Source organism: Acinonyx jubatus, chromosome E3 (genome assembly GCF_027475565.1).
Source record: "Acinonyx jubatus isolate Ajub_Pintada_27869175 chromosome E3, VMU_Ajub_asm_v1.0, whole genome shotgun sequence".
NCBI lineage: Eukaryota > Metazoa > Chordata > Mammalia > Carnivora > Felidae > Acinonyx > Acinonyx jubatus.
In genome coordinates this window covers 35,014,335-35,019,800 of record NC_069398.1, presented here as the reverse complement: position 1 = coordinate 35,019,800, position 5,466 = coordinate 35,014,335, and the positions used below count along the sequence as shown (strand labels likewise).

General features: G+C 61.3%; 1 long non-coding RNA gene across 1 annotated transcript; it reads right to left on the bottom strand.

Moving 5' to 3' along the window:
- Positions 1–223: 223 nt before the first annotated feature.
- LOC113594598 (uncharacterized) lies at positions 224–2,071 on the bottom strand. Its single transcript, XR_003415001.2, has 2 exons — positions 842–2,071; positions 224–310 (listed from the first exon to the last, which is right to left on the bottom strand). It is a non-coding gene; the product is annotated as an uncharacterized LOC113594598 (long non-coding RNA).
- Between the last annotated feature and the right edge of the window lie 3,395 nt (positions 2,072–5,466).

The window sequence follows — 5,466 nt, the reverse complement described above, 5'->3', positions numbered from 1 at the left end:
AGGAACCCCGTCTGCCCCGGCTCCACCAGCACTGGGATTCCTGGGGTTGGCCCTGACCTCCGGAGCAGCCTGGGTACTGCCGGAGCACCATAGAGTTTGGAGTTAATAACAGACGTTTTCATCTTTTCCACAGTTTTCTTGTTGCTCTGTGGCCTCTGCCCATTGAATCTGGGCCCCAGCTGCCTCGCGGGGGAGGCAGACACAGCTAGAACAAAGAAATCAATTGACTTTCTGGATGAATTTTTAAAAACTCACAGCAGAGGCAATATTCTGAAAGCGCAGAGGATTTCTTTTGCAAGAGCAGAGCTTTCTGAGAAAGAAAGGGTTTTTGAGTGAGAACACAGACTTTATTGGCATAAGCTGCGGACTGGGGAAAACCAGTGAGGGCCTTTTTCCTGTCCAAACAGGGGCAATGATTGGATCGGGGGGGGGAGGCAGGGAGGGGGCTTCCGAGCCCCTCATCTGGCCCCTGCTCTGGGAAGGCGGCTGATGGGAAATCCAAGTAAGTTTGGGGGCTGCTGGTGCGTGAGACCTGGGCTGGCGCCCTGTGTTCATAGGGAAGCCCCCACCTGACACCATCACGGTGGCCCCCACGGGAGGCGCCCCCAGCCACAGCTCCTACAAGGACATGTCACCATTGTTATTAGCGTTATTTTTTGGTTTACAAAGCGATCGGCTTGTGTGTTAGTTAGCTATGGCCGTGTAACAAATCACCCCACAGTTTAGTGAGTTAGTACGGCGTGTGTTACCTCACGTAATTTCTGGGGCCAGTTAGTTGGTAGTGGCTTAGCTGGGCGGTCCCTCAGGGTCTCTCGGGAGGCTGTGTCATCTGAAGGCTCACCTGGGGCAGAGGATCCCCTCCTTCAAGGCGGCCCACGCATCAGTACCGGCCACTGCTGGCTGGGCCCCAGCTCCTCTCACCTGGCCGTGTCCATGGGCTACTTGAGCATCTTCATGACAGGATGGGTGGCCCACGGGCACAAGGAGGAAGTCCCTGCCCCTTGTGGCCTCACTGGGAAGTCACCCTCTGCCTTTTCCACACTATCCTGTCGTCGCCCAGGCCACTCAGAGTCGGAAGAGGCTGTATGAGGTCGTAAATACCAGCAGGGAGGGTCTCTGGAGGCCATCTTGGAGGTTGGCTGCCGGGGTTAGTGACGTGCTTTCTGGATCTCAAAGCACTTTGGCATTTCCAAAGAACTGCTGTCTACGGCAGCGTTTTGCACACATTTAGCTCATGGGCTCCTGAGACGTTCCCATTTTCCCCACAAAGGGGCTGAGGTGGGGGCTTTGTGAGTCACTGTGGTCATTGTTATGCCCTGAGCTGGGCCTCCAGGGCTGGCGGGGCCCAGGAAGGCCTCCTGGAAGAGAGGTCCAACCCCAGCCCCAAAGAGTAAGGCCAGAGCCAAGAATGAAGGGGGTCACTTCTGGGTCAGCCAGGAGCAAGGTGTACAGAGGACTCGAAAATGCAGCGACGCCTGTTACGGAGGGTCTGGGAAGCCTGGCCCGCAAGACATCTGCCTGCAGGTGCCACGTCCCCATGTGTCCCCCCCCACCCCCTGCGTACCAGCACTCGGCGCAGGACGCAGCCCCCAGAGCGTCTGTGCAATTCAGGGCCGGGCCTGGTGGCGCAGCGGGAAACAGAGACCACGTCCGCTGACCTTTTGTGCTGCTGTGCGGCCAGCCTGTCTGGGGGAGGCATCTAGGGGAGGCCTGGAGGCGGGAGGCCTGCCTGGGGGAGGTTGAGGTTCTGAGGGCCAGGTAGGGCCAGGCCTGAGAAGGCCCCTGGGGAGGGCGGCCTCGCTCAGCCTGTCTGCGCTGGACCCAGCAAGCCAGGCCTCTCACTGCCCCTGCCGGGCGCCCGGTGCCTCCTTCTGTTGTGCTCCCCCCTTCTCGGAGGAGCCCACGCTTTGCTGCTGAACCGCCTTCTCGGGGAAAGAGGGGGAGTTTCCAAGCTTCCCTCTTGGCTGGATTAGGGCAGCGTTAACCGGGCAGACTGGTCACAGATGCCCCTCCCCGAACCACCCAGCTAATAAAGCTCAGCATTAGAACCTAGCTGGCAGCATCTGCCAGCGGGGTCCACGTGCTGACAGCCCAGACTCGGTGGCTTGAAACCATGGTTCATTCCGCTCTCGAATCTGCCATGCGGGCAGGGCTGGGCACGAGCCGGAAGGCACAGGATGGGGCAGGTTCCCCGGGACGCACTCAGGCTGGGCTGCCCGTGGGCCTCTCCGCGGGGCCTGGGCTTCCAAAGAATAGGCATCAGGGTTCCCACAGCAGGTGTCCCCGAGACAGCCAGGTGGCAATTGTATCGGCCTGTGTGACCCAGCCTCAGAAACCACAGAGCATGTCGTGGCCATGCCACGTGGCGGATGCCCCCAAACGCAGGCGGGGACAGACTCCGCCTCTCAGCGGGGCAGTGGCCGGGTTCTGGAAGGCCTGGCTGGACGGGCAAGTGGCGTTGTGGCCTTTTTTAGAACCACGGTCGGCACACGCGTGGACCCTGGGCTCTGCGGCAGAAAGGACCCCAGATTCCCCCAGCCCACAGCTCCCCAAGGGGACCAGCCCTACCCGGGGCTCTGCCCTCCAGCCTCTGCAGACAGATGGGACCGAGACACCCCGTGTTAGCTTTCCACGTGCTGCGGTTCCCGAGGCGACCGGACATAGAGAAGGCCTGAGCTTGTGGACTTGAGGGGTGGGGGGCGGGGGGCGGCCCCATGGCTGCCTGGGAGCGGGGTGGGGGGCAGCCCTGGCCTCATTCCCCTTCATCAGAGGCTGAGGCGCTTTTCTGACAGTCAAACCCCTTTTCCTTCAACGTTGGGTTTCCGGTTCGTTACCAGACTCCCTCCCTCCCTCCTTCACCTCCTCCACGATTGTCCTTTCAGGAGGTCCCAGCCAGGTGATGGGGGAAACAGTGACGTGGACCAGTACCCGAGCTGTCACTCTGAGCTCACAGTCGCTGAATGTGGCTGTGAGCTGGCCAGCCAGAGCCCCAGAGGATGTCCCCGAACCTGCCCCGGGGCTTTCCTGAAACATCTGTCTTCCAGGTCCGCGGTGCCCTGCGAGGTGGCTCCAGGGCCCAGGGCAGGAAGCAGGGCCTCAGACGTCACCCTTCACCTCTAGTCCGGCAGCAGGGCCTACGAAGCCTTGCCTGGCCTGGGCTTTCCGCCACAGGTAAGGGTCTCCTTGACCACCTGGGGGACACACGGCCTGGGCAAGGGCCCCGTGGTGGGGTCTGTGTGTGCGCTGGGGCAACGGTGGCTCCAGAGCTGGGCACATGGATCCGATGGCCGAGACCCCGTGTGAGTGAGATGGTGACAACAAACCCAGCAAGCTGGCAGGCGTGCCCCAAGTCATGTGCTGGGGGGGGGGTCCCCACTCTCTCTTCCGAGGGTGACGGGGGCCCAGCTCGGTCCCATCAAGCCTCCGAGTTAACAAGTTCAGGCCTGGTGATTAACTAGCTTCACAAAGTTGATGAAAAAAATCCTGATATAAATAAATATTCCTGGAGATATTCCACCCCCTGCAGGCATGAACTTTGAATAATTGCAGGGAATTATGCTGAGGACTAATCAAAACTTTTTTTCCTCTGCTAATTACCTCTGGATTTCATCAGTGTCAGAATCTAATCAACTCCAGACATCTTAATCGACCCTCGGGGATGTGAGGGATGGGGGGGCTTGGTGTCACACGGAGGGGCCCCGGGGCCGGGGTGGGGGCGGCCGAGGGCTGTCCCCCCTCTGATCAGGAAAGAAGCCCTTCCCCACCTCAGGCCAGCTTCCCTGTCTGCCCTCCATCATCACCACCCCTCCTCCCGATGGGGCCCCGGGGGGGGGGGGGCTGGCCCCGGGGTGGCCCCCAATCTGGGGCTGGCTCCGTAGAGCCCTGGGGGCAGTTGGAGACCTGGGGCCAGGGGTGCTCGGGTGGAAGGAGGCTTTGCTGCCTCCCCTGCAGGAAATCATTTGCATCTGATGAAAAATCCCTCAGAGGAGCAGAGCTCAAAGCTCAGGAGCCTGGGAGCAGAGGCCCTCCGAGCCGCTGGCCTGATCACCGGGTTCTCCCTGGTGTCCTGAGTGCAGGGGACCCCTGGAGTCGGGCCAGCTGGGCCTGAGAGAGCCCTCAGCCCCTCGGGGCCAGGCGCCCTGCCCCCCCTTCCCCCCCTTTCTGGCCTGGCTCCCATCCCTTCCCTCCTTCCCTTCCGGTCTCCTGGGACCAAGAAAGCCTTTGCCAATTTCAGAGGCAAAACTCAGCAGCATAGAAATCCACCTTCGGGAAGCCCAAACCTCTGCTCTGAACCCCTCAGCCCCCTTCTCCTGCCCCCCTCCCCTGCAAAGCTCCTCGGACAAGCAGGCCCTTCCCGGTTCCTAGCGCCCAGCTGCCTGCAGACCCCACGGGAACAGCCTCATGGGCCTGAAGGAATGAAGTGCCTCATGACCCCCCAGCCCCCGGCCCACAGGCGGCTGGGGAGGTGGGGTGCTGCCCTGCACCCCCCTGTCAGGGGGTCACGTACACCCAGGATGGCCACAGCGGGGTGTGCTTCCTTCCCCAGGGCTGAACATAGTCATGGCTCCCCCAGGCAGGTGGGTACCGGCCCCATGACCACCTGAGAGGCCCGTTCTGCTCCCCATTTCTCCGGCGTAGCAGGCGCTGGGACCCCAACCCCATGTCCTTTCTCCTGCTGCAGACAGAAGGAACCCGGGGCGGAGCCGTGTCCAGCGCCCAGAGCTCGAAAGCTGCTGCGGCCACTCCCCTCCTGTGCAGTAAGCAAAGTCTCCCGGCTCTGGTCAAAGCGACAAGAAGGCCAAGTGGTGTTTGCTACCGAACCTTCCTGAAGGAGGTTGAGATCACCTTTAATTTCAGAGCAAAGGAGGTAGGAGGCATAGGGGCTTTGCAGGGAAAGGGCCCCACAGGTCCCGCCCTTGACGGTAGGGGTGGGGAGGGTGCGCTGGGTGAGGGGTCCAGGGAGGCAGGGAGCCCCAGGGTGGGAGGACAGAGGTGCATGGAGGGGGTCTGGGAGAGCAGGGGTCCTAGGGAGATGGGGTTCTGGGGAGATGGGGTTCCGGGGAGGTAAGTTCTGGGGAGGTGGGGTCTGGGGAGGTGGGGTGTGGGAGGCGGGGTCTGGGGAGGTGGGGTCTCGGGACAGGGCAAGTCTTGGGGAGTTTGGAGATGGGGATCCTAGAAAACGTTGGTCCTGGGAAGGCAAGATTTGGGCTTCTTAGTGGGTAGGGGGTTAGAAATCTTGGGAGGTGGAGGTCCCATGTAGATGTGGGGAACCAAGGAGGCAAGGGGAAGGAGCCCCAGGAAGGTGGGGGTCCTGGACAGCTGGGGGTTCTGGGGAGATCTCTCTGTATTGGTCTCATTACTCTGTCTGTCCGGTTTCTCTGTCTCTTGATTCACTTTAGAACTCTCTAGAGGGGGCCTGTCTAGCTGCCCCCTCCTTGTCCACCTGTTCCGCACGGGGTCTCAGGT